The sequence below is a fragment of the Oncorhynchus gorbuscha genome, unplaced genomic scaffold, assembly GCF_021184085.1.
Source record: "Oncorhynchus gorbuscha isolate QuinsamMale2020 ecotype Even-year unplaced genomic scaffold, OgorEven_v1.0 Un_scaffold_2034, whole genome shotgun sequence".
Lineage (NCBI taxonomy): Eukaryota > Metazoa > Chordata > Actinopteri > Salmoniformes > Salmonidae > Oncorhynchus > Oncorhynchus gorbuscha.
Window position 1 is genome coordinate 54,396 of NW_025745028.1, and position 26,181 is coordinate 80,576.

Here is a 26,181-nt window from a genome sequence, read left to right on the forward strand (position 1 = left end):
CCAGAGAACTGGATTTAAGGACCCAGTCGGAGGTTTCGGTTCAAAGTCCACCGCTGCAACTTTTTCTCAACAGAAAACTGTAATGTAATTTCAAACAAGGCCACCAAGGACACCGGACAAATAAAGGGAATCCAGCCTTTACCCTAATTCCCACGTCTGTTATTGCAATTATCTGCCATGTTTTTCTAATTCAATCTGCTTCAGACATAAAAGCAGAAACTAATTCTAAGTTTATACGATGGAAGAAAGAGCAACATCAGATAAATTAAGATTTTTAAAAAGAGAATCAAAAAAAGATGAAGGACGCAAGAGCAACATGAGATACATAAAGATTTTAAAGAAGAAAATGAAAGAAGACTAAAATACAAGGAAGTGCAGACGCTCTAGGTAACTGATGAGAAAGTGCAAATAATTTGCCAGAGCTGGGTAGTGTGGCCGAGCGGTCTAAGGCGCTGGATTAAGGCTCCAGTCTCTAAGGAGGCGTGGGTTCAAATCCCACCACTGCCATCTTTATTGAGCTTGTTTGCGCAAGCTATCACATGTTCTGCTTTATTTCAGGGTTTTTACTTTCATGTCGCCCATGCAAGGGAGAAAAGAAGCAATGTTGTGTGTCACGGATGGGGTTCCAACTCAATAGTGTAGTCCATCGCCTTAACCAACCAGCCACCAAGTCCTGTGCCCCTGCGGTGGCAGTTGCACCTCCTACCGGTGGTTGTTCACGTCAAATCCTTGATTGGAAAAAGGAAAGTTGTGATGGTCTGTGCGACGACCAAGCAGTCCATTTTAACAGTGGGTACTGTGGCCGAGCTGTCCAGAGAACTGGATTTAAGGACCCAGTCTTCCGGAGTGTCGGTTCAAAGTCCACCGCTGCAACTTTTTCTCAACAGAAAACTGTAATGTAATTTCAAACAAGGCCACCAAGGACACCGGACAAATAAAGGGAATCCAGCCTTTACCCTAATTCCCACGTCTGTTATTGCAATTATCTGCCGTGTTTTTCTAATTCAATCTGCTTCAGACATAAAATCAGAAACTAATTCTAAGTTTATACGATGGAAGAAAGAGCAACATCAGATAAATTAAGATTTTTAAAAAGAGAATCAAAAAAAGATGAAGGACGCAAGAGCAACATGAGATACATAAAGATTTTAAAGAAGAAAATGAAAAAGAAGACTAAAATACAAGGGAGTGCAGACGCTCTAGGTAACTGATGAGAAAGTGTGAATAGTTTGCCAGAGCTGGGTAGTGTGGCCGAGCGGTCTAAGGCGCTGGATTTAGGCTCCAGTCTCTAAGGAGGCGTGGGTTCAAATCCCACCACTGCCATCTTTATTGAGTTTGTTTGCGCAAGCTATCACATGTTCTGCTTTATTTCAGGGTTTTTACTTTCATGTCGCCCATGCAAGGGAGAAAAGAAGCAATGTTGTGTGTCACGGATGGGGTTCCAACTCAATAGTGTAGTCCATCGCCTTAACCAACCAGCCACCAAGTCCTGTGCCCCCGCGGTGTCAGTTGCACCTCCTACCGGTGGTTGTTCACGTCAAATCCTTGATTGGAAAAAAGGAAAGTTGTGATGGTCTGTGCGACGACCAAGCAGTCCATTTTAACAGTGGGTACTGTGGCCGAGCTGTCCAGAGAACTGGATTTAAGGACCCAGTCTTCCGGAGGTGTCGGTTCAAAGTCCACCGCTGCAACTTTTTCTCAACAGAAAACTGTAATGTAATTTCAAACAAGGCCACCAAGGACACCGGACAAATAAAGGGAATCCAGCCTTTACCCTAATTCCCACGTCTGTTATTGCAATTATCTGCCGTGTTTTTCTAATTCAATCTGCTTCAGACATAAAATCAGAAACTAATTCTAAGTTTATACGATGGAAGAAAGAGCAACATCAGATAAATTAAGATTTTTAAAAAGAGAATCAAAAAAGATGAAGGACGCAAGAGCAACATGAGAAACATAAAGATTTTAAAGAAGAAATTGAAAAAGAAGACTAAAATACAAGAAGTGCAGACGCTCTAGGTAACTGATGAGAAAGTGTGAAAATCTTGCCAGAGCTGGGTAGTGTGGCCGAGCGGTCTAAGGTGCTGGATTTAGGCTCCAGTCTCTAAGGAGGCGTGGGTTCAAATCCCACCAATGCCATCTTTACTGATTTTGTTTGCGCAAGCTATCACATGTTCTGCTTTATTTCAGGGTTTTTACTTTCATGTCGCCCATGCAAGGGAGTAAAGAAGCAATGTTGCGTGTCACGGATGGGGTTCCAACTCAATAGTGTAGTCCATCGCCTTAACCAACCAGCCACCAAGTCCTGTGCCCCTGCGGTGGCAGTTGCACCTCCTACCGGTGGTTGTTCACATCAAATCCTTGATTGGAAAAAAGGAAAGTTGTGATGGTCTGTGCGACGACCAAGCAGTCCATTTTAACAGTGGGTACTGTGGCCGAGCTGTCCAGAGAACTGGATTTAAGGACCCAGTCTTCCGGAGGTTCGGTTCAAAGTCCACCGCTGCAACTTTTTCTCAACAGAAAACTGTAATGTAATTTCAAACAAGGCCACCAAGGACACCGGACAAATAAAGGGAATCCAGCCTTTACCCTAATTCCCACGTCTGTTATTGCAATTATCTGCCGTGTTTTTCTAATTCAATCTGCTTCAGACATAAAATCAGAAACTAATTCTAAGTTTATACGATGGAAGAAAGAGCAACATCAGATAAATTAAGATTTTTAAAAAGAGAATCAAAAAAAGATGAAGGACGCAAGAGCAACATGAGATACATAAAGATTTTAAAGAAGAAAATGAAAAAGAAGACTAAAATACAAGGGAGTGCAGACGCTCTAGGTAACTGATGAGAAAGTGTGAAAATTTGCCAGAGCTGGGTAGTGTGGCCGAGCGGTCTAAGGCGCTGGATTTAGGCTCCAGTCTCTAAGGAGGCGTGGGTTCAAATCCCACCACTGCCATCTTTATTGAGTTTGTTTGCGCAAGCTATCACATGTTCTGCTTTATTTCAGGGTTTTTACTTTCATGTCGCCCATGCAAGGGAGAAAAGAAGCAATGTTGTGTGTCACGGATGGGGTTCCAACTCAATAGTGTAGTCCATCGCCTTAACCAACCAGCCACCAAGTCCTGTGCCCCCGCGGTGGCAGTTGCACCTCCTACCGGTGGTTGTTCACATCAAATCCTTGATTGGAAAAAAGGAAAGTTGTGATGGTCTGTGCGACGACCAAGCAGTCCATTTTAACAGTGGGTACTGTGGCCGAGCTGTCCAGAGAACTGGATTTAAGGACCCAGTCTTCCGGAGGTGTCGGTTCAAAGTCCACCGCTGCAACTTTTTCTCAACAGAAAACTGTAATGTAATTTCAAACAAGGCCACCAAGGACACCGGACAAATAAAGGGAATCCAGCCTTTACCCTAATTCCCACGTCTGTTATTGCAATTATCTGCCGTGTTTTTCTAATTCAATCTGCTTCAGACATAAAATCAGAAACTAATTCTAAGTTTATACGATGGAAGAAAGAGCAACATCAGATAAATTAAGATTTTTAAAAAGAGAATCAAAAAAAGATGAAGGACGCAAGAGCAACATGAGATACATAAAGATTTTAAAGAAGAAAATGAAAAAGAAGACTAAAATACAAGGGAGTGCAGACGCTCTAGGTAACTGATGAGAAAGTGTGAATAGTTTGCCAGAGCTGGGTAGTGTGGCCGAGCGGTCTAAGGCGCTGGATTTAGGCTCCAGTCTCTAAGGAGGCGTGGGTTCAAATCCCACCACTGCCATCTTTATTGAGTTTGTTTGCGCAAGCTATCACATGTTCTGCTTTATTTCAGGGTTTTTACTTTCATGTCGCCATGCAAGGGAGAAAAGAAGCAATGTTGTGTGTCACGGATGGGGTTCCAACTCAATAGTGTAGTCCATCGCCTTAACCAACCAGCCACCAAGTCCTGTGCCCCTGCGGTGGCAGTTGCACCTCCTACCGGTGGTTGTTCACATCAAATCCTTGATTGGAAAAAGGAAAGTTGTGATGGTCTGTGCGACGACCAAGCAGTCCATTTTAACAGTGGGTACTGTGGCCGAGCTGTCCAGAGAACTGGATTTAAGGACCCAGTCTTCCGGAGGTGTCGGTTCAAAGTCCACCGCTGCAACTTTTTCTCAACAGAAAACTGTAATGTAATTTCAAACAAGGCCACCAAGGACACCGGACAAATAAAGGGAATCCAGCCTTTACCCTAATTCCCACGTCTGTTATTGCAATTATCTGCCGTGTTTTTCTAATTCAATCTGCTTCAGACATAAAATCAGAAACTAATTCTAAGTTTATACGATGGAAGAAAGAGCAACATCAGATAAATTAAGATTTTTAAAAAGAGAATCAAAAAAGATGAAGGACGCAAGAGCAACATGAGATACATAAAGATTTTAAAGAAGAAAATGAAAAAGAAGACTAAAATACAAGGGAGTGCAGACGCTCTAGGTAACTGATGAGAAAGTGTGAAAATCTTGCCAGAGCTGGGTAGTGTGGCCGAGCGGTCTAAGGCGCTGGATTTAGGCTCCAGTCTCTAAGGAGGCGTGGGTTCAAATCCCACCACTGCCATCTTTATTGAGTTTGTTTGCGCAAGCTATCACATGTTCTGCTTTATTTCAGGGTTTTTACTTTCATGTCGCCCATGCAAGGGAGAAAAGAAGCAATGTTGTGTGTCACGGATGGGGTTCCAACTCAATAGTGTAGTCCATCGCCTTAACCAACCAGCCACCAAGTCCTGTGCCCCGCGGTGTCAGTTGCACCTCCTACCGGTGGTTGTTCACGTCAAATCCTTGATTGGAAAAAGGAAAGTTGTGATGGTCTGTGCGACGACCAAGCAGTCCATTTTAACAGTGGGTACTGTGGCCGAGCTGTCCAGAGAACTGGATTTAAGGACCCAGTCTTCCGGAGGTTCGGTTCAAAGTCCACCGCTGCAACTTTTTCTCAACAGAAAACTGTAATGTAATTTCAAACAAGGCCACCAAGGACACCGGACAAATAAAGGGAATCCAGCCTTTACCCTAATTCCCACGTCTGTTATTGCAATTATCTGCCGTGTTTTTCTAATTCAATCTGCTTCAGACATAAAATCAGAAACTAATTCTAAGTTTATACGATGGAAGAAAGAGCAACATCAGATAAATTAAGATTTTTAAAAAGAGAATCAAAAAAGATGAAGGACGCAAGAGCAACATGAGATACATAAAGATTTTAAAGAAGAAAATGAAAAAGAAGACTAAAATACAAGGGAGTGCAGACGCTCTAGGTAACTGATGAGAAAGTGTGAAAATCTTGCCAGAGCTGGGTAGTGTGGCCGAGCGCTAAGGCGCTGGATTTAGGCTCCAGTCTCTAAGGAGGCGTGGGTTCAAATCCCACCACTGCCATCTTTATTGAGTTTGTTTGCGCAAGCTATCACATGTTCTGCTTTATTTCAGGGTTTTTACTTTCATGTCGCCCATGCAAGGGAGAAAAGAAGCAATGTTGTGTGTCACGGATGGGGTTCCAACTCAATAGTGTAGTCCATTGCCTTAACCAACCAGCCACCAAGTCCTGTGCCCCTGCGGTGGCAGTTGCACCTCCTACCGGTGGTTGTTCACATCAAATCCTTGATTGGAAAAAAGGAAAGTTGTGATGGTCTGTGCGACGACCAAGCAGTCCATTTTAACAGTGGGTACTGTGGCCGAGCTGTCCAGAGAACTGGATTTAAGGACCCAGTCTTCCGGAGGTGTCGGTTCAAAGTCCACCGCTGCAACTTTTTCTCAACAGAAAACTGTAATGTAATTTCAAACAAGGCCACCAAGGACACCGGACAAATAAAGGGAATCCAGCCTTTACCCTAATTCCCACGTCTGTTATTGCAATTATCTGCCGTGTTTTTCTAATTCAATCTGCTTCAGACATAAAATCAGAAACTAATTCTAAGTTTATACGATGGAAGAAAGAGCAACATCAGATAAATTAAGATTTTTAAAAAGAGAATCAAAAAAAGATGAAGGACGCAAGAGCAACATGAGATACATAAAGATTTTAAAGAAGAAAATGAAAAAGAAGACTAAAACACAAGGGAGTGCAGACGCTCTAGGTAACTGATGAGAAAGTGTGAAAATTGTGCTAGAGCTGGGTAGTGTGGCCGAGCGGTCTAAGGCGCTGGATTTAGGCTCCAGTCTCTAAGGAGGCGTGGGTTCAAATCCCACCACTGCCATCTTTATTGAGTTTGTTTGCGCAAGCTATCACATGTTCTGCTTTATTTCAGCGTTTTTACTTTCATGTCGCCCATGCAAGGGAGAAAAGAAGCAATGTTGTGTGTCACGGATGGGGTTCCAACTCAATAGTGTAGTCCATTGCCTTAACCAACCAGCCACCAAGTCCTGTGCCCCTGCGGTGGCAGTTGCACATCCTGCCGGTGGTTGTTCACATCAAATCCTTGATTGGAAAAAGGAAAGTTGTGATGGTCTGTGCGACGACCAAGCAGTCCATTTTAACAGTGGGTACTGTGGCCGAGCTGTCCAGAGAACTGGATTTAAGGACCCAGTCTTTCGGAGGTGTCGGTTCAAAGTCCACCGCTGCAACTTTTTCTCAACAGAAAACTGTAATGTAATTTCAAACAAGGCCACCAAGGACACCGGACAAATAAAGGGAATCCAGCCTTTACCCTAATTCCCACGTCTGTTATTGCAATTATCTGCCGTGTTTTTCTAATTCAATCTGCTTCAGACATAAAATCAGAAACTAATTCTAAGTTTATACGATGGAAGAAAGAGCAACATCAGATAAATTAAGATTTTTAAAAAGAGAATCAAAAAAAGATGAAGGACGCAAGAGCAGCAACATGAGATACATAAAGATTTTAAAGAAGAAAATGAAAAAGAAGACTAAAATACAAGGGAGTGCAGACGCTCTAGGTAACTGATGAGAAAGTGTGAAAATTTGCCAGAGCTGGGTAGTGTGGCCGAGCGGTCTAAGGCGCTGGATTTAGGCTCCAGTCTCTAAGGAGGCGTGGGTTCAAATCCCACCACTGCCATCTTTATTGAGTTTGTTTGCGCAAGCTATCACATGTTCTGCTTTATTTCAGGGTTTTTACTTTCATGTCGCCCATGCAAGGGAGAAAAGAAGCAATGTTGTGTGTCACGGATGGGGTTCCAACTCAATAGTGTAGTCCATCGCCTTAACCAACCAGCCACCAAGTCCTGTGCCCCTGCGGTGGCAGTTGCACCTCCTACCGGTGGTTGTTCACATCAAATCCTTGATTGGAAAAAGGAAAGTTGTGATGGTCTGTGCGACGACCAAGCAGTCCATTTTAACAGTGGGTACTGTGGCCGAGCTGTGTCCAGAGAACTGGATTTAAGGACCCAGTCTTCCGGAGGTGTCGGTTCAAAGTCCACCGCTGCAACTTTTTCTCAACAGAAAACTGTAATGTAATTTCAAACAAGGCCACCAAGGACACCGGACAAATAAAGGGAATCCAGCCTTTACCCTAATTCCCACGTCTGTTATTGCAATTATCTGCCGTGTTTTTCTAATTCAATCTGCTTCAGACATAAAATCAGAAACTAATTCTAAGTTTATACGATGGAAGAAAGAGCAACATCAGATAAATTAAGATTTTTAAAAAGAGAATCAAAAAAAGATGAAGGACGCAAGAGCAACATGAGATACATAAAGATTTTAAAGAAGAAAATGAAAAAGAAGACTAAAATACAAGGGAGTGCAGACGCTCTAGGTAACTGATGAGAAAGTGTGAAAATTTGCCAGAGCTGGGTAGTGTGGCCGAGCGGTCTAAGGCGCTGGATTTAGGCTCCAGTCTCTAAGGAGGCGTGGGTTCAAATCCCACCACTGCCATCTTTATTGAGTTTGTTTGCGCAAGCTATCACATGTTCTGCTTTATTTCAGGGTTTTTACTTTCATGTCGCCCATGCAAGGGAGAAAAGAAGCAATGTTGTGTGTCACGGATGGGGTTCCAACTCAATAGTGTAGTCCATCGCCTTAACCAACCAGCCACCAAGTCCTGTGCCCCCGCGGTGGCAGTTGCACCTCCTACCGGTGGTTGTTCACATCAAATCCTTGATTGGAAAAAAGGAAAGTTGTGATGGTCTGTGCGACGACCAAGCAGTCCATTTTAACAGTGGGTACTGTGGCCGAGCTGTCCAGAGAACTGGATTTAAGGACCCAGTCTTCCGGAGGTGTCGGTTCAAAGTCCACCGCTGCAACTTTTTCTCAACAGAAAACTGTAATGTAATTTCAAACAAGGCCACCAAGGACACCGGACAAATAAAGGGAATCCAGCCTTTACCCTAATTCCCACGTCTGTTATTGCAATTATCTGCCGTGTTTTTCTAATTCAATCTGCTTCAGACATAAAATCAGAAACTAATTCTAAGTTTATACGATGGAAGAAAGAGCAACATCAGATAAATTAAGATTTTTAAAAAGAGAATCAAAAAAAGATGAAGGACGCAAGAGCAACATGAGATACATAAAGATTTTAAAGAAGAAAATGAAAAAGAAGACTAAAATACAAGGGAGTGCAGACGCTCTAGGTAACTGATGAGAAAGTGTGAAAATCTTGCCAGAGCTGGGTAGTGTGGCCGAGCGGTCTAAGGCGCTGGATTTAGGCTCCAGTCTCTAAGGAGGCGTGGGTTCAAATCCCACCACTGCCATCTTTATTGAGTTTGTTTGCGCAAGCTATCACATGTTCTGCTTTATTTCAGGGTTTTTACTTTCATGTCGCCCATGCAAGGGAGAAAAGAAGCAATGTTGTGTGTCACGGATGGGGTTCCAACTCAATAGTGTAGTCAATCGCCTTAACCAACCAGCCACCAAGTCCTGTGCCCCTGCGGTGGCAGTTGCACATCCTGCCGGTGGTTGTTCACATCAAATCCTTGATTGGAAAAAGGAAAGTTGTGATGGTCTGTGCGACGACCAAGCAGTCCATTTTAACAGTGGGTACTGTGGCCGAGCTGTCCAGAGAACTGGATTTAAGGACCCAGTCTTCCGGAGGTGTCGGTTCAAAGTCCACCGCTGCAACTTTTTCTCAACAGAAAACTGTAATGTAATTTCAAACAAGGCCACCAAGGACACCGGACAAATAAAGGGAATCCAGCCTTTACCCTAATTCCCACGTCTGTTATTGCAATTATCTGCCGTGTTTTTCTAATTCAATCTGCTTCAGACATAAAATCAGAAACTAATTCTAAGTTTATACGATGGAAGAAAGAGCAACATCAGATAAATTAAGATTTTTAAAAAGAGAATCAAAAAAGATGAAGGACGCAAGAGCAACATGAGATACATAAAGATTTTAAAGAAGAAAATGAAAAAGAAGACTAAAATACAAGGGAGTGCAGACGCTCTAGGTAACTGATGAGAAAGTGTGAAAATCTTGCCAGAGCTGGGTAGTGTGGCCGAGCGGTCTAAGGCGCTGGATTTAGGCTCCAGTCTCTAAGGAGGCGTGGGTTCAAATCCCACCACTGCCATCTTTATTGAGTTTGTTTGCGCAAGCTATCACATGTTCTGCTTTATTTCAGGGTTTTTACTTTCATGTCGCCCATGCAAGGGAGAAAAGAAGCAATGTTGTGTGTCACGGATGGGGTTCCAACTCAATAGTGTAGTCCATCGCCTTAACCAACCAGCCACCAAGTCCTGTGCCCCTGCGGTGGCAGTTGCACCTCCTACCGGTGGTTGTTCACATCAAATCCTTGATTGGAAAAAAGGAAAGTTGTGATGGTCTGTGCGACGACCAAGCAGTCCATTTTAACAGTGGGTACTGTGGCCGAGCTGTCCAGAGAACTGGATTTAAGGAGGTGTCAGTTCAAAGTCCACCGCTGCAACTTTTTCTCAACAGAAAACTGTAATGTAATTTCAAACAAGGCCACCAAGGACACCGGACAAATAAAGGGAATCCAGCCTTTACCCTAATTCCCACGTCTGTTATTGCAATTATCTGCCGTGTTTTTCTAATTCAATCTGCTTCAGACATAAAATCAGAAACTAATTCTAAGTTTATACGATGGAAGAAAGAGCAACATCAGATAAATTAAGATTTTTAAAAAGAGAATCAAAAAAAGATGAAGGACGCAAGAGCAACATGAGATACATAAAGATTTTAAAGAAGAAAATGAAAAAGAAGACTAAAATACAAGGGAGTGCAGACGCTCTAGGTAACTGATGAGAAAGTGTGAAAATTTGCCAGAGCTGGGTAGTGTGGCCGAGCGGTCTAAGGCGCTGGATTTAGGCTCCAGTCTCTAAGGAGGCGTGGGTTCAAATCCCACCACTGCCATCTTTATTGAGTTTGTTTGCGCAAGCTATCACATGTCTGCTTTATTTCAGGGTTTTTACTTTCATGTCGCCCATGCAAGGGAGAAAAGAAGCAATGTTGTGTGTCACGGATGGGGTTCCAACTCAATAGTGTAGTCCATCGCCTTAACCAACCAGCCACCAAGTCCTGTGCCCCGCGGTGGCAGTTGCACCTCCTACCGGTGGTTGTTCATCAAATCCTTGATTGGAAAAAAGGAAAGTTGTGATGGTCTGTGCGACGACCAAGCAGTCCATTTTAACAGTGGGTACTGTGGCCGAGCTGTCCAGAGAACTGGATTTAAGGACCCAGTCTTCCGGAGGTGTCGGTTCAAAGTCCACCGCTGCAACTTTTTCTCAACAGAAAACTGTAATGTAATTTCAAACAAGGCCACCAAGGACACCGGACAAATAAAGGGAATCCAGCCTTTACCCTAATTCCCACGTCTGTTATTGCAATTATCTGCCGTGTTTTTCTAATTCAATCTGCTTCAGACATAAAATCAGAAACTAATTCTTTTATACGATGGAAGAAAGAGCAACATCAGATAAATTAAGATTTTTAAAAAGAGAATCAAAAAAGATGAAGGACGCAAGAGCAACATGAGATACATAAAGATTTTAAAGAAGAAAATGAAAAAGAAGACTAAAATACAAGGGAGTGCAGACGCTCTAGGTAACTGATGAGAAAGTGTGAAAATTTGCCAGAGCTGGGTAGTGTGGCCGAGCGGTCTAAGGCGCTGGATTTAGGCTCCAGTCTCTAAGGAGGCGTGGGTTCAAATCCCACCACTGCCATCTTTATTGAGTTTGTTTGCGCAAGCTATCACATGTTCTGCTTTATTTCAGGGTTTTTACTTTCATGTCGCCCATGCAAGGGAGAAAAGAAGCAATGTTGTGTGTCACGGATGGGGTTCCAACTCAATAGTGTAGTCCATCGCCTTAACCAACCAGCCACCAAGTCCTGTGCCCCCGCGGTGTCAGTTGCTCCTCCTACCGGTGGTTGTTCACGTCAAATCCTTTATTGGAAAAAAAGGAAACTTGTGATGGTCTGTGCGACGACCAAGCAGTCCATTTTAACAGTGGGTACTGTGGCCGAGCTGTCCAGAGAACTGGATTTAAGGACCCAGTCTTCCGGAGGTGTCGGTTCAAAGTCCACCGCTGCAACTTTTTCTCAACAGAAAACTGTAATGTAATTTCAAACAAGGCCACCAAGGACACCGGACAAATAAAGGGAATCCAGCCTTTACCCTAATTCCCACGTCTGTTATTGCAATTATCTGCCGTGTTTTTCTAATTCAATCTGCTTCAGACATAAAATCAGAAACTAATTCTAAGTTTATACGATGGAAGAAAGAGCAACATCAGATAAATTAAGATTTTTAAAAAGAGAATCAAAAAAAGATGAAGGACGCAAGAGCAACATGAGATACATAAAGATTTTAAAGAAGAAAATGAAAAAGAAGACTAAAATACAAGGGAGTGCAGACGCTCTAGGTAACTGATGAGAAAGTGTGAAAATTTTGCCAGAGCTGGGTAGTGTGGCCGAGCGGTCTAAGGCGCTGGATTTAGGCTCCAGTCTCTAAGGAGGCGTGGGTTCAAATCCCACCACTGCCATCTTTATTGAGTTTGTTTGCGCAAGCTATCACATGTTCTGCTTTATTTCAGGGTTTTTACTTTCATGTCGCCCATGCAAGGGAGAAAAGAAGCAATGTTGTGTGTCACGGATGGGGTTCCAACTCAATAGTGTAGTCCATCGCCTTAACCAACCAGCCACCAAGTCCTGTGCCCCGCGGTGGCAGTTGCACCTCCTACCGGTGGTTGTTCACATCAAATCCTTGATTGGAAAAAGGAAAGTTGTGATGGTCTGTGCGACGACCAAGCAGTCCATTTTAACAGTGGGTACTGTGGCCGAGCTGTCCAGAGAACTGGATTTAAGGACCCAGTCTTCCGGAGGTTCGGTTCAAAGTCCACCGCTGCAACTTTTTCTCAACAGAAAACTGTAATGTAATTTCAACAAGGCCACCAAGGACACCGGACAAATAAAGGGAATCCAGCCTTTACCCTAATTCCCACGTCTGTTATTGCAATTATCTGCCGTGTTTTTCTAATTCAATCTGCTTCAGACATAAAATCAGAAACTAATTCTAAGTTTATACGATGGAAGAAAGAGCAACATCAGATAAATTAAGATTTTTAAAAAGAGAATCAAAAAAAGATGAAGGACGCAAGAGCAACATGAGATACATAAAGATTTTAAAGAAGAAAATGAAAAAGAAGACTAAAATACAAGGGAGTGCAGACGCTCTAGGTAACTGATGAGAAAGTGTGAAAATCTTGCCAGAGCTGGGTAGTGTGGCCGAGCGGTCTAAGGCGCTGGATTTAGGCTCCAGTCTCTAAGGAGGCGTGGGTTCAAATCCCACCACTGCCATCTTTATTGAGTTTGTTTGCGCAAGCTATCACATGTTCTGCTTTATTTCAGGGTTTTTACTTTCATGTCGCCCATGCAAGGGAGAAAAGAAGCAATGTTGTGTGTCACGGATGGGGTTCCAACTCAATAGTGTAGTCCATCGCCTTAACCAACCAGCCACCAAGTCCTGTGCTCCCGCATTGGCAGTTGCACCTCCGACCGTTGGTTGTTCATGTCAAATCCTTGATTTGAAAAAAGGAAACTTGTGATGGTCTGTGCGACGACCAAGCAGTCCATTTTAACAGTGGGTACTGTGGCCGAGCTGTCCAGAGAACTGGATTTAAGGACCCAGTCTTCCGGAGGTGTCGGTTCAAAGTCCACCGCTGCAACTTTTTCTCAACAGAAAACTGTAATGTAATTTCAAACAAGGCCACCAAGGACACCGGACAAATAAAGGGAATCCAGCCTTTACCCTAATTCCCACGTCTGTTATTGCAATTATCTGCCGTGTTTTTCTAATTCAATCTGCTTCAGACATAAAATCAGAAACTAATTCTAAGTTTATACGATGGAAGAAAGAGCAACATCAGATAAATTAAGATTTTTAAAAAGAGAAAAAAAAAGATGAAGGACGCAAGAGCAACATGAGATACATAAAGATTTTAAAGAAGAAAATGAAAAAGAAGACTAAAATACAAGGGAGTGCAGACGCTCTAGGTAACTGATGAGAAAGTGTGAAAATCTTGCCAGAGCTGGGTAGTGTGGCCGAGCGGTCTAAGGCGCTGGATTTAGGCTCCAGTCTCTAAGGAGGCGTGGGTTCAAATCCCACCACTGCCATCTTTATTGAGTTTGTTTGCGCAAGCTATCACATGTTCTGCTTCATTTCAAGATTTTTACTTTCATGTCACCCATGCAAGGGAGAAAAGAAGCAATGTTGTGTGTCACGGATGGGGTTCCAAGTCAATTCTGTCATCCATCGCCTTAACCAACCAGCCACCAGGTCCTGTGCCCTCGCGGTGGCAGTTGCACCTCCTACCGGTGGTTGTTCAAGTCAAATCCTTGATTGGAAAAAAGGAAAGTTGTGATGGTCTGTGCGACGACCAAGCAGTCCATTTTAACAGTGGGTACTGTGGACGAGCTGTCCAGAGAACTGGATTTAAGGACCCAGTCTTCCGGAGGTGTCGGTTCAAAGTCCACCGCTGCAACTTTTTCTCAACAGAAAACTGTAATGTAATTTCAAACAAGGCCACCAAGGACACCGGACAAATAAAGGGAATCCAGCCTTTACCCTAATTCCCACGTCTGTTATTGCAATTATCTGCCGTGTTTTTCTAATTCAATCTGCTTCAGACATAAAATCAGAAACTAATTCTAAGTTTATACGATGGAAGAAAGAGCAACATCAGATAAATTAAGATTTTTAAAAAGAGAATCAAAAAAAAAAGATGAAGGACGCAAGAGCAACATGAGATACATAAAGATTTTAAAGAAGAAAATGAAAAAGAAGACTAAAATACAAGGGAGTGCAGACGCTCTAGGTAACTGATGAGAAAGTGTGAAAATCTTGCCAGAGCTGGGTAGTGTGGCCGAGCGGTCTAAGGCGCTGGATTTAGGCTCCAGTCTCTAAGGAGGCGTGGGTTCAAATCCCACCACTGCCATCTTTATTGAGTTTGTTTGCGCAAGCTATCACATGTTCTGCTTTATTTCAGGGTTTTTACTTTCATGTCGCCCATGCAAGGGAGAAAAGAAGCAATGTTGTGTGTCACGGATGGGGTTCCAACTCAATAGTGTAGTCCATCGCCTTAACCAACCAGCCACCAAGTCCTGTGCCCCCGCGGTGGCAGTTGCACCTCCTACCGGTGGTTGTTCACGTCAAATCCTTGATTGGAAAAAGGAAAGTTGTGATGGTCTGTGCGACGACCAAGCAGTCCATTTTAACAGTGGGTACTGTGGCCGAGCTGTCCAGAGAACTGGATTTAAGGACCCAGTCTTCCGGAGGTGTCGGTTCAAAGTCCACCGCTGCAACTTTTTCTCAACAGAAAACTGTAATGTAATTTCAAACAAGGCCACCAAGGACACCGGACAAATAAAGGGAATCCAGCCTTTACCCTAATTCCCCCGTCTGTCTGTTATTGCAATTATCTGCCGTGTTTTTCTAATTCAATCTGCTTCAGACATAAAATCAGAAACTAATTCTAAGTTTATACGATGGAAGAAAGAGCAACATCAGATAAATTAAGATTTTTAAAAAGAGAATCAAAAAAGATGAAGGACGCAAGAGCAACATGAGATACATAAAGATTTTAAAGAAGAAAATGAAAAAGAAGACTAAAATACAAGGGAGTGCAGACGCTCTAGGTAACTGATGAGAAAGTGTGAAAATCTTGCCAGAGCTGGGTAGTGTGGCCGAGCGGTCTAAGGCGCTGGATTTAGGCTCCAGTCTCTAAGGAGGCGTGGGTTCAAATCCCACCACTGCCATCTTTATTGAGTTTGTTTGCGCAAGCTATCACATGTTCTGCTTTATTTCAGGGTTTTTACTTTCATGTCGCCCATGCAAGGGAGAAAAGAAGCAATGTTGTGTGTCACGGATGGGGTTCCAACTCAATAGTGTAGTCCATTTCGCCTTAACCAACCAGCCACCAAGTCCTGTGCTCCCGCGGTGGCAGTTGCACCTCCTACCGGTGGTTGTTCACGTCAAATCCTTGATTGGAAAAAAGGAAAGTTGTGATGGTCTGTGCGACGACCAAGCAGTCCATTTTAACAGTGGGTACTGTGGCCGAGCTGTCCAGAGAACTGGATTTAAGGACCCAGTCGGAGGTGTTGGTTCAAAGTCCACCGCTGCAACTTTTTCTCAACAGAAAACTGTAATGTAATTTCAAACAAGGCCACCAAGGACACCGGACAAATAAAGGGAATCCAGCCTTTACCCTAATTCCCACGTCTGTTATTGCAATTATCTGCCGTGTTTTTCTAATTCAATCTGCTTCAGACATAAAATCAGAAACTAATTCTAAGTTTATACGATGGAAGAAAGAGCAACATCAGATAAATTAAGATTTTTAAAAAGAGAATCAAAAAAAGATGAAGGACGCAAGAGCAACATGAGATACATAAAGATTTTAAAGAAGAAAATGAAAAAGAAGACTAAAATACAAGGGAGTGCAGACGCTCTAGGTAACTGATGAGAAAGTGTGAAAATCTTGCCAGAGCTGGGTAGTGTGGCCGAGCGGTCTAAGGCGCTGGATTTAGGCTCCAGTCTCTAAGGAGGCGTGGGTTCAAATCCCACCACTGCCATCTTTATTGAGTTTGTTTGCGCAAGCTATCACATGTTCTGCTTTATTTCAGGGTTTTTACTTTCATGTCGCCCATGCAAGGGAGAAAAGAAGCAATGTTGTGTGTCACGGATGGGGTTCCAACTCAATAGTGTAGTCCATCGCATTAACCAACCAGCCACCAAATCCTGTGCTCCCGCGGTGGCAGTTGCACCTCCTACCGGTGGTTGTTCACATCAAATCCTTGATTGGAAAAAAGGAAAGTTGTGATGGTCTGTGCGACGACCAAGCAGTCCATTTTAACAGTGGGTACTGTGGCCGAGCTGTCCAGAGAACTGGATTTAAGGACCCAGTCTTCCGGAGGTGTTGGTTCAAAGTCCACCGCTGCAACTTTTTCTCAACAGAAAACTGTAATGTAATTTCAAACAAGGCCACCAAGGACACCGGACAAATAAAGGGAATCCAGCCTTTACCCTAATTCCCACGTCTGTTATTGCAATTATCTGCCGTGTTTTTCTAATTCAATCTGCTTCAGACATAAAAGCAGAAACTAATTCTAAGTTTATACGATGGAAGAAAGAGCAACATCAGATAAATTAAGATTTTTAAAAAGAGAATCAAAAAAAAGATGAAGGACGCAAGAGCAACATGAGATACATAAAGATTTTAAAGAAGAAAATGAAAAAGAAGACTAAAATACAAGGGAGTGCAGACGCTCTAGGTAACTGATGAGAAAGTGTGAAAATCTTGCCAGAGCTGGGTAGTGTGGCCGAGCGGTCTAAGGCGCTGGATTTAGGCTCCAGTCTCTAAGGAGGCGTGGGTTCAAATCCCACCACTGCCATCTTTATTGAGTTTGTTTGCGCAAGCTATCACATGTTCTGCTTTATTTCAGGGTTTTTACTTTTATGTCGCCCATGCAAGGGAGAAAAGAAGCAATGTTGTGTGTCACGGATGGGGTTCCAACTCAATAGTGTAGTCAATCGCCTTAACCAACCAGGCACCAAGTCCTGTGCCCCCGCGGTGTCAGTTGCACCTCCTACCGGTGGTTGTTCACATCAAATCCTTGATTGGAAAAAAGGAAAGTTGTGATGGTCTGTGCGACGACCAAGCAGTCCATTTTAACAGTGGGTACTGTGGCCGAGCTGTCCAGAGAACTGGATTTAAGGACCCAGTCTTCGGAGTGTTCGGTTCAAAGTCCACCGCTGCAACTTTTTCTCAACAGAAAACTGTAATGTAATTTCAAACAAGGCCACCAAGGACACCGGACAAATAAAGGGAATCCAGCCTTTACCCTAATTCCCACGTCTGTTATTGCAATTATCTGCCGTGTTTTTCTAATTCAATCTGCTTCAGACATAAAATCAGAAACTAATTCTAAGTTTATACGATGGAAGAAAGAGCAACATCAGATAAATTAAGATTTTTAAAAAGAGAATCAAAAAAAGATGAAGGACGCAAGAGCAACATGAGATACATAAAGATTTTAAAGAAGAAAATGAAAAAGAAGACTAAAATACAAGGGAGTGCAGACGCTCTAGGTAACTGATGAGAAAGTGTGAAAATCTTGCCAGAGCTGGGTAGTGTGGCCGAGCGGTCTAAGGCGCTGGATTTAGGCTCCAGTCTCTAAGGAGGCGTGGGTTCAAATCCCACCACTGCCATCTTTATTGAGTTTGTTTGCGCAAGCTATCACATGTTCTGCTTTATTTCAGGGTTTTTACTTTCATGTCGCCCATGCAAGGGAGAAAAGAAGCAATGTTGTGTGTCACGGATGGGGTTCCAACTCAATAGTGTAGTCCATCGCCTTAACCAACCAGCCACCAAGTCCTGTGCCCCTGCGGTGGCAGTTGCACCTCCTACCAGTGGTTGTTCACGTCAAATCCTTGATTGGAAAAAGGAAAGTTGTGATGGTCTGTGCGACGACCAAGCAGTCCATTTTAACAGTGGGTACTGTGGCCGAGCTGTCCAGAGAACTGGATTTAAGGACCCAGTCTTCCGGAGGTGTTGGTTCAAAGTCCACCGCTGCAACTTTTTCTCAACAGAAAACTGTAATGTAATTTCAAACAAGGCCACCAAGGACACCGGACAAATAAAGGGAATCCAGCCTTTACCCTAATTCCCACGTCTGTTATTGCAATTATCTGCCGTGTTTTTCTAATTCAATCTGCTTCAGACATAAAATCAGAAACTAATTCTAAGTTTATACGATGGAAGAAAGAGCAACATCAGATAAATTAAGATTTTTAAAAAGAGAATCAAAAAAAGATGAAGGACGCAAGAGCAACATGAGATACATAAAGATTTTAAAGAAGAAAATGAAAAAGAAGACTAAAATACAAGGGAGTGCAGACGACGCTCTCTAGGTAACTGATGAGAAAGTGTGAAAATCTTGCCAGAGCTGGGTAGTGTGGCCGAGCGGTCTAAGGCGCTGGATTTAGGCTCCAGTCTCTAAGGAGGCGTGGGTTCAAATCCCACCACTGCCATCTTTATTGAGTTTGTTTGCGCAAGCTATCACATGTTCTGCTTTATTTCAGGGTTTTTACTTTCATGTCGCCCATGCAAGGGAGAAAAGAAGCAATGTTGTGTGTCACGGATGGGGTTCCAACTCAATAGTGTAGTCCATTGCCTTAACCAACCAGCCACCAAGTCCTGTGCCCCTGCGGTGGCAGTTGCACCTCCTACCGGTGGTTGTTCACATCAAATCCTTGATTGGAAAAAGGAAAGTTGTGATGGTCTGTGCGACGACCAAGCAGTCCATTTTAACAGTGGGTACTGTGGCCGAGCTGTCCAGAGAACTGGATTTAAGGACCCAGTCTTCCGGAGGTGTTGGTTCAAAGTCCACCGCTGCAACTTTTCTCAACAGAAAACTGTAATGTAATTTCAAACAAGGCCACCAAGGACACCGGACAAATAAAGGGAATCCAGCCTTTACCCTAATTCCCACGTCTGTTATTGCAATTATCTGCCGTGTTTTTCTAATTCAATCTGCTTCAGACATAAAATCAGAAACTAATTCTAAGTTTATACGATGGAAGAAAGAGCAACATCAGATAAATTAAGATTTTTAAAAAGAGAATAAAAAAAAAGATGAAGGACGCAAGAGCAACATGAGATACATAAAGATTTTAAAGAAGAAAATGAAAAAGAAGACTAAAATACAAGGGAGTGCAGACGCTCTAGGTAACTGATGAGAAAGTGTGAAAATCTTGCCAGAGCTGGGTAGTGTGGCCGAGCGGTCTAAGGCGCTGGATTTAGGCTCCAGTCTCTAAGGAGGCGTGGGTTCAAATCCCACCACTGCCATCTTTATTGAGTTTGTTTGCGCAAGCTATCACATGTTCTGCTTTATTTCAGCGTTTTTACTTTCATGTCGCCCATGCAAGGGAGAAAAGAAGCAATGTTGTGTGTCACGGATGGGGTTCCAACTCAATAGTGTAGTCCATTGCCTTAACCAACCAGCCACCAAGTCCTGTGCCCCCGCGGTGTCAGTTGCACCTCCTACCGGTGGTTGTTCACATCAAATCCTTGATTGGAAAAAAGGAAAGTTGTGATGGTCTGTGCGACGACCAAGCAGTCCATTTTAACAGTGGGTACTGTGGCCGAGCTGTCCAGAGAACTGGATTTAAGGACCCAGTCTTTCGGTTCAAAGTCCACCGCTGCAACTTTTTCTCAACAGAAAACTGTAATGTAATTTCAAACAAGGCCACCAAGGACACCGGACAAATAAAGGGAATCCAGCCTTTACCCTAATTCCCACGTCTGTTATTGCAATTATCTGCCGTGTTTTTCTAATTCAATCTGCTTCAGACATAAAATCAGAAACTAATTCTAAGTTTATATGATGGAAGAATGAGCAACATCAGATAAATTAAGATTTTTAAAAAGAGAATAAAAAAAAAGATGAAGGACGCAAGAGCAACATGAGATACATAAAGATTTTAAAGAAGAAAATGAAAAAGAAGACTAAAATACAAGGGAGTGCAGACGCTCTAGGTAACTGATGAGAAAGTGTGAAAATTTGCCAGAGCTGGGTAGTGTGGCCGAGCGGTCTAAGGCGCTGGATTTAGGCTCCAGTCTCTAAGGAGGCGTGGGTTCAAATCCCACCACTGCCATCTTTATTGAGTTTGTTTGCGCAAGCTATCACATGTTCTGCTTTATTTCAGGGTTTTTACTTTCATGTCGCCCATGCAAGGGAGAAAAGAAGCAATGTTGTGTGTCACGGATGGGGTTCCAACTCAATAGTGTAGTCCATTGCCTTAACCAACCAGCCACCAAGTCCTGTGCCCCTGCGGTGGCAGTTGCACCTCCTACCGGTGGTTGTTCACATCAAATCCTTGATTGGAAAAAAGGAAAAAGTTGTGATGGTCTGTGCGACGACCAAGCAGTCCATTTTAACAGTGGGTACTGTGGCCGAGCTGTCCAGAGAACTGGATTTAAGGACCCAGTCTTCCGGAGGTGTTGGTTCAAAGTCCACCGCTGCAACTTTTTCTCAACAGAAAACTGTAATGTAATTTCAAACAAGGCCACCAAGGACACCGGACAAATAAAGGGAATCCAGCCTTTACCCTAATTCCCACGTCTGTTATTGCAATTATCTGCCGTGTTTTTCTAATTCAATCTGCTTCAGACATAAAATCAGAAACTAATTCTAAGTTTATACGATGGAAGAATGAGCAACATCAGATAAATTAAGATTTTTAAAAAGAGAATCAAAAAAAGATGAAGGACGCAAGAGCAACATGAGATACATAAAGATTTTAAAGAAGAAAATGAAAAAGAAGACTAAAATACAAGGGAGTACAGACGCTCTAGGTAACTGATGAGAAAGTGTGAAAATCTTGCCAGAGCTGGTAGTGTGGCCGAGCGGTCTAAGGCGCTGGATTAAGGCTCCAGTCTCTAAGGAGGCGTGGGTTCAAATCCCACCACTGCCATCTTTATTGAGTTTGTTTGCGCAAGCTATCACATGTTCTGCTTTATTTCAGGGTTTTTACTTTTCATGTCGCCCATGCAAGGGAGAAAAGAAGCAATGTTGTGTGTCACGGATGGGGTTCCAACTCAATAGTGTAGTCCATTGCCTTAACCAACCAGCCACCAAGTCCTGTGCCCCTGCGGTGGCAGTTGCACCTCCTACCGGTGGTTGTTCACATCAAATCCTTGATTGGAAAAAGGAAAGTTGTGATGGTCTGTGCGACGACCAAGCAGTCCATTTTAACAGTGGGTACTGTGGCCGAGCTGTCCAGAGAACTGGATTTAAGGACCCAGTCTTCCGGAGGTGTTGGTTCAAAGTCCACCGCTGCAACTTTTTCTCAACAGAAAACTGTAATGTAATTTCAAACAAGGCCACCAAGGACACCGGACAAATAAAGGGAATCCAGCCTTTACCCTAATTCCCACGTCTGTTATTGCAATTATCTGCCGTGTTTTTCTAATTCAATCTGCTTCAGACATAAAATCAGAAACTAATTCTAAGTTTATACGATGGAAGAAAGAGCAACATCAGATAAATTAAGATTTTTAAAAAGAGAATCAAAAAAGATGAAGGACGCAAGAGCAACATGAGATACATAAAGATTTTAAAGAAGAAAATGAAAAAGAAGACTAAAATACAAGGAAGTGCAGACGCTCTAGGTAACTGATGAGAAAGTGTGAAAATTTGCCAGAGCTGGGTAGTGTGGCCGAGCGGTCTAAGGCGCTGGATTAAGGCTCCAGTCTCTAAGGAGGCGTGGGTTCAAATCCCACCACTGCCATCTTTATTGAGTTTGTTTGCGCAAGCTATCACATGTTCTGCTTTATTTCAGGGTTTTTACTTTCATGTCGCCCATGCAAGGGAGAAAAGAAGCAATGTTGTGTGTCACGGATGGGGTTCCAACTCAATAGTGTAGTCCATCGCCTTAACCAACCAGCCACCAAGTCCTGTGCCCCTGCGGTGGCAGTTGCACATCCTGCCGGTGGTTGTTCACATCAAATCCTTGATTGGAAAAAAGGAAAGTTGTGATGGTCTGTGCGACGACCAAGCAGTCCATTTTAACAGTGGGTACTGTGGCCGAGCTGTCCAGAGAACTGGATTTAAGGACCCAGTCTTCCGGAGGTGTTGGTTCAAAGTCCACCGCTGCAACTTTTTCTCAACAGAAAACTGTAATGTAATTTCAAACAAGGCCACCAAGGACACCGGACAAATAAAGGGAATCCAGCCTTTACCCTAATTCCCACGTCTGTTATTGCAATTATCTGCCGTGTTTTTCTAATTCAATCTGCTTCAGACATAAAATCAGAAACTAATTCTAAGTTTATACGATGGAAGAAAGAGCAACATCAGATAAATTAAGATTTTTAAAAAGAGAATCAAAAAAAAGATGAAGGACGCAAGAGCAACATGAGATACATAAAGATTTTAAAGAAGAAAATGAAAAAGAAGACTAAAATACAAGGGAGTGCAGACGCTCTAGGTAACTGATGAGAAAGTGTGAAAATATTGCCAGAGCTGGGTAGTGTGGCCGAGCGGTCTAAGGCGCTGGATTTAGGCTCCAGTCTCTAAGGAGGCGTGGGTTCAAATCCCACCACTGCCATCTTTATTGAGTTTGTTTGCGCAAGCTATCACATGTTCTGCTTTATTTCAGGGTTTTTACTTTCATGTCGCCCATGCAAGGGAGAAAAGAAGCAATGTTGTGTGTCACGGATGGGGTTCCAACTCAATAGTGTAGTCCATCGCCTTAACCAACCAGCCACCAAATCCTGTGCTCCCGCGGTGGCAGTTGCACCTCCTACCGGTGGTTGTTCACGTCAAATCCTTGATTGGAAAAAAGGAAAGTTGTGATGGTCTGTGCGACGACCAAGCAGTCCATTTTAACAGTGGGTACTGTGGCCGAGCTGTCCAGAGAACTGGATTTAAGGACCCAGTCTTCGGAGGTTCGGTTCAAAGTCCACCGCTGCAACTTTTTCTCAACAGAAAACTGTAATGTAATTTCAAACAAGGCCACCAAGGACACCGGACAAATAAAGGGAATCCAGCCTTTACCCTAATTCCCACGTCTGTTATTGCAATTATCTGCCGTGTTTTTCTAATTCAATCTGCTTCAGACATAAAAGCAGAAACTAATTCTAAGTTTATACGATGGAAGAAAGAGCAACATCAGATAAATTAAGATTTTTAAAAAGAGAATCAAAAAAAGATGAAGGACGCAAGAGCAACATGAGATACATAAAGATTTTAAAGAAGAAAATGAAAAAGAAGACTAAAATACAAGGAAGTGCAGACGCTCTAGGTAACTGATGAGAAAGTGTGAATAATTTGCCAGAGCTGGGTAGTGTGGCCGAGCGGTCTAAGGCGCTGGATTTAGGCTCCAGTCTCTAAGGAGGCGTGGGTTCAAATCCCACCACTGCCATCTTTATTGAGTTTGTTTGCGCAAGCTATCACATGTTCTGCTTTATTTCAGGGTTTTTACTTTCATGTCGCCCATGCAAGGGAGAAAAGAAGCAATGTTGTGTGTCACGGATGGGGTTCCAACTCAATAGTGTAGTCCATCGCCTTAACCAACCAGCCACCAAGTCCTGTGCCCCCGCGGTGGCAGTTGCACCTCCTACCGGTGGTTGTTCACATCAAATCCTTGATTGGAAAAAAGGAAAGTTGTGATGGTCTGTGCGACGACCAAGCAGTCCATTTTAACAGTGGGTACTGTGGCCGAGCTGTCCAGAGAACTGGATTTAAGGACCCAGTCTTTCGGAGGTGTGGGTTCAAAGTCCACCGCTGCAACTTTTTCTCAACAGAAAACTGTAATGTAATTTCAAACAAGGCCACCAAGGACACCGGACAAATAAAGGGAATCCAGCCTTTACCCTAATTCCCAGTCTGTTATTGCAATTATCTGCCATGTTTTTCTAATTCAATCTGCTTCAGACATAAAAGCAGAAACTAATTCTAAGTTTATACGATGGAAGAAAGAGCAACATCAGATAAATTAAGATTTTTAAAAAGAGAATCAAAAAAAAGATGAAGGACGCAAGAGCAACATGAGATACATAAAGATTTTAAAGAAGAAAATGAAAAAGAAGACTAAAATACAAGGAAGTGCAGACGCTCTAGGTAACTGACGAGAAAGTGTGCAAATAATTTGCCAGAGCTGGGTAGTGTGGCCGAGCGGTCTAAGGCGCTGGATTAAGGCTCCAGTCTCTAAGGAGGCGTGGGTTCAAATCCCACCACTGCCATCTTTATTGAGCTTGTTTGCGCAAGCTATCACATGTTCTGCTTTATTTCAGCGTTTTTACTTTCATGTCGCCCATGCAAGGGAGAAAATAAGCAATGTTGTGTGTCACGGATGGGGTTCCAACTCAATAGTGTAGTCCATCGCCTTAACCAACCAGCCACCAAGTCCTGTGCTCCCGCGGTGGCAGTTGCACCTCCTACCGGTGGTTGTTCACATCAAATCCTTGATTGGAAAAAAGGAAAGTTGTGATGGTCTGTGCGACGACCAAGCAGTCCATTTTAACAGTGGGTACTGTGGCCGAGCTGTCCAGAGAACTGGATTTAAGGACCCAGTCTTTCGGAGGTGTGGGTTCAAAGTCCAACGCTGCAAGTTTTTCTCAACAGAAAACTGTAATGTAATTTCAAACAAGGCCACCAAGGGCACCGGACAAATAAAGGGAATCCAGCCTTTACCCTAATTCACCAGTCTGTTATTGCAATTATCTGCCGTGTTTTTCTAATTCAATCTGCTTCAGACATAAAAGCAGAAACTAATTCTAAGTTCATACGATGGAAGAAAGAGCAACATACGATAAATTACGATTTTTAAAAAGAGAATCAAAAAAGATGAAGGACGCAAGAGCAACATGAGATACATAAAGATTTTAAAGAAGAAAATGAAAAAGAAGACTAAAATACAAGGAAGTGCAGACGCTCTAGGTAACTGACGAGAAAGTGTGAATAATTTGCCAGAGCTGGGTAGTGTGGCCGAGCGGTCTAAGGCGCTGGATTAAGGCTCCAGTCTCTAAGGAGGCGTGGGTTCAAATCCCACCACTGCCATCTTTATTGAGCTTGTTTGCGCAAGCTATCACATGTTCTGCTTTATTTCAGGGTTTTTACTTTCATGTCGCCCATGCAAGGGAGAAAATAAGCAATGTTGTGTGTCACGGATGGGGTTCCAACTCAATAGTGTAGTCCATCGCCTTAACCAACCAGCCACCAAGTCCTGTGCTCCCGCGGTGGCAGTTGCACCTCCTACCGGTGGTTGTTCACATCAAATCCTTGATTGGAAAAAAGGAAAGTTGTGATGGTCTGTGCGACGACCAAGCAGTCCATTTTAACAGTGGGTACTGTGGCCGAGCTGTCCAGAGAACTGGATTTAAGGACCCAGTCTTTCGGAGGTGTGGGTTCAAAGTCCACCGCTGCAACTTTTTCTCAACAGAAAACTGTAATGTAATTTCAAACAAGGCCACCAAGGACACCGGACAAATAAAGGGAATCCAGCCTTTACCCTAAATCCCGAGTCTGTTATTGCAATTATCTGCCATGTTTTTCTAATTCAATCTGCTTCAGACAGAAAAGCAGAAACTAATTCTAAGTTTATACGATGGAAGAAAGAGCAACATCAGATAAATTAAGATTTTTAAAAAGAGAATCAAAAAAGATGAAGGACGCAAGAGCAACATGAGATACATAAAGATTTTAAAGAAGAAAATGAAAAAGAAGACTAAAATACAAGGAAGTGCAGACGCTCTAGGTAACTGACGAGAAAGTGTGAATAGTTTGCCAGAGCTGGGTAGTGTGGCCGAGCGGTCTAAGGCGCTGGATTAAGGCTCCAGTCTCTAAGGAGGCGTGGGTTCAAATCCCACCACTGCCATCTTTATTGAGCTTGATTTGCGCAAGCTATCACATGTTCTTCTTTATTTCAGGGTTTTTACTTTCATGTCGCCCATGCAAGGGAGAAAATAAGCAATGTTGTGTGTCACGGATGGGGTTCCAACTCAATAGTGTAGTCCATCGCCTTAACCAACCAGCCACCAAGTCCTGTGCTCCCGCGGTGGCAGTTGCACCTCCTACCGGTGGTTGTTCACATCAAATCCTTGATTGGAAAAAAGGAAAGTTGTGATGGTCTGTGCGACGACCAAGCAGTCCATTTTAACAGTGGGTACTGTGGCCGAGCTGTCCAGAGAACTGGCGGTGTTCGCCTTAGCAATCTCACTAGGATAAAGACCACCTCCATTCC

At 43.3% G+C, this 26,181-nt stretch overlaps 32 non-coding genes across 32 annotated transcripts; all 32 read left to right on the forward strand.

Moving 5' to 3' along the window:
* The first annotated feature begins 425 nt into the window (after positions 1-425).
* On the forward strand, positions 426-507 carry trnal-aag. Its single transcript has one exon. It is a non-coding gene; the product is annotated as a tRNA-Leu (tRNA).
* A 734-nt stretch (positions 508-1,241) lies between these two features.
* Positions 1,242-1,323, forward strand: trnal-uag. Its single transcript has one exon. It is a non-coding gene; the product is annotated as a tRNA-Leu (tRNA).
* A 734-nt stretch (positions 1,324-2,057) lies between these two features.
* On the forward strand, positions 2,058-2,139 carry trnal-uag. The gene has a single exon. It is a non-coding gene; the product is annotated as a tRNA-Leu (tRNA).
* Positions 2,140-2,873: 734 nt separating this feature from the next.
* trnal-uag lies at positions 2,874-2,955 on the forward strand. The gene has a single exon. It is a non-coding gene; the product is annotated as a tRNA-Leu (tRNA).
* Positions 2,956-3,691: 736 nt separating this feature from the next.
* Positions 3,692-3,773, forward strand: trnal-uag. Its single transcript has one exon. It is a non-coding gene; the product is annotated as a tRNA-Leu (tRNA).
* Positions 3,774-4,506: 733 nt separating this feature from the next.
* Positions 4,507-4,588, forward strand: trnal-uag. The gene has a single exon. It is a non-coding gene; the product is annotated as a tRNA-Leu (tRNA).
* Positions 4,589-5,320: 732 nt separating this feature from the next.
* On the forward strand, positions 5,321-5,400 carry trnal-uag. The gene has a single exon. It is a non-coding gene; the product is annotated as a tRNA-Leu (tRNA).
* A 736-nt stretch (positions 5,401-6,136) lies between these two features.
* On the forward strand, positions 6,137-6,218 carry trnal-uag. The gene has a single exon. It is a non-coding gene; the product is annotated as a tRNA-Leu (tRNA).
* Positions 6,219-6,955: 737 nt separating this feature from the next.
* Positions 6,956-7,037, forward strand: trnal-uag. The gene has a single exon. It is a non-coding gene; the product is annotated as a tRNA-Leu (tRNA).
* Positions 7,038-7,773: 736 nt separating this feature from the next.
* Positions 7,774-7,855, forward strand: trnal-uag. Its single transcript has one exon. It is a non-coding gene; the product is annotated as a tRNA-Leu (tRNA).
* A 736-nt stretch (positions 7,856-8,591) lies between these two features.
* On the forward strand, positions 8,592-8,673 carry trnal-uag. Its single transcript has one exon. It is a non-coding gene; the product is annotated as a tRNA-Leu (tRNA).
* A 734-nt stretch (positions 8,674-9,407) lies between these two features.
* Positions 9,408-9,489, forward strand: trnal-uag. Its single transcript has one exon. It is a non-coding gene; the product is annotated as a tRNA-Leu (tRNA).
* Positions 9,490-10,210: 721 nt separating this feature from the next.
* On the forward strand, positions 10,211-10,292 carry trnal-uag. Its single transcript has one exon. It is a non-coding gene; the product is annotated as a tRNA-Leu (tRNA).
* A 727-nt stretch (positions 10,293-11,019) lies between these two features.
* Positions 11,020-11,101, forward strand: trnal-uag. The gene has a single exon. It is a non-coding gene; the product is annotated as a tRNA-Leu (tRNA).
* A 737-nt stretch (positions 11,102-11,838) lies between these two features.
* On the forward strand, positions 11,839-11,920 carry trnal-uag. Its single transcript has one exon. It is a non-coding gene; the product is annotated as a tRNA-Leu (tRNA).
* Positions 11,921-12,652: 732 nt separating this feature from the next.
* On the forward strand, positions 12,653-12,734 carry trnal-uag. Its single transcript has one exon. It is a non-coding gene; the product is annotated as a tRNA-Leu (tRNA).
* A 734-nt stretch (positions 12,735-13,468) lies between these two features.
* trnal-uag lies at positions 13,469-13,550 on the forward strand. Its single transcript has one exon. It is a non-coding gene; the product is annotated as a tRNA-Leu (tRNA).
* A 739-nt stretch (positions 13,551-14,289) lies between these two features.
* On the forward strand, positions 14,290-14,371 carry trnal-uag. The gene has a single exon. It is a non-coding gene; the product is annotated as a tRNA-Leu (tRNA).
* A 738-nt stretch (positions 14,372-15,109) lies between these two features.
* trnal-uag lies at positions 15,110-15,191 on the forward strand. The gene has a single exon. It is a non-coding gene; the product is annotated as a tRNA-Leu (tRNA).
* A 734-nt stretch (positions 15,192-15,925) lies between these two features.
* On the forward strand, positions 15,926-16,007 carry trnal-uag. Its single transcript has one exon. It is a non-coding gene; the product is annotated as a tRNA-Leu (tRNA).
* A 737-nt stretch (positions 16,008-16,744) lies between these two features.
* trnal-uag lies at positions 16,745-16,826 on the forward strand. The gene has a single exon. It is a non-coding gene; the product is annotated as a tRNA-Leu (tRNA).
* A 735-nt stretch (positions 16,827-17,561) lies between these two features.
* trnal-uag lies at positions 17,562-17,643 on the forward strand. The gene has a single exon. It is a non-coding gene; the product is annotated as a tRNA-Leu (tRNA).
* Positions 17,644-18,383: 740 nt separating this feature from the next.
* Positions 18,384-18,465, forward strand: trnal-uag. The gene has a single exon. It is a non-coding gene; the product is annotated as a tRNA-Leu (tRNA).
* Positions 18,466-19,200: 735 nt separating this feature from the next.
* trnal-uag lies at positions 19,201-19,282 on the forward strand. Its single transcript has one exon. It is a non-coding gene; the product is annotated as a tRNA-Leu (tRNA).
* A 727-nt stretch (positions 19,283-20,009) lies between these two features.
* On the forward strand, positions 20,010-20,091 carry trnal-uag. Its single transcript has one exon. It is a non-coding gene; the product is annotated as a tRNA-Leu (tRNA).
* Positions 20,092-20,828: 737 nt separating this feature from the next.
* On the forward strand, positions 20,829-20,910 carry trnal-aag. Its single transcript has one exon. It is a non-coding gene; the product is annotated as a tRNA-Leu (tRNA).
* Positions 20,911-21,644: 734 nt separating this feature from the next.
* Positions 21,645-21,726, forward strand: trnal-aag. Its single transcript has one exon. It is a non-coding gene; the product is annotated as a tRNA-Leu (tRNA).
* Positions 21,727-22,463: 737 nt separating this feature from the next.
* On the forward strand, positions 22,464-22,545 carry trnal-uag. Its single transcript has one exon. It is a non-coding gene; the product is annotated as a tRNA-Leu (tRNA).
* A 734-nt stretch (positions 22,546-23,279) lies between these two features.
* On the forward strand, positions 23,280-23,361 carry trnal-uag. Its single transcript has one exon. It is a non-coding gene; the product is annotated as a tRNA-Leu (tRNA).
* A 738-nt stretch (positions 23,362-24,099) lies between these two features.
* On the forward strand, positions 24,100-24,181 carry trnal-aag. The gene has a single exon. It is a non-coding gene; the product is annotated as a tRNA-Leu (tRNA).
* A 735-nt stretch (positions 24,182-24,916) lies between these two features.
* On the forward strand, positions 24,917-24,998 carry trnal-aag. Its single transcript has one exon. It is a non-coding gene; the product is annotated as a tRNA-Leu (tRNA).
* Positions 24,999-25,733: 735 nt separating this feature from the next.
* On the forward strand, positions 25,734-25,815 carry trnal-aag. Its single transcript has one exon. It is a non-coding gene; the product is annotated as a tRNA-Leu (tRNA).
* Positions 25,816-26,181: the final 366 nt, after the last annotated feature.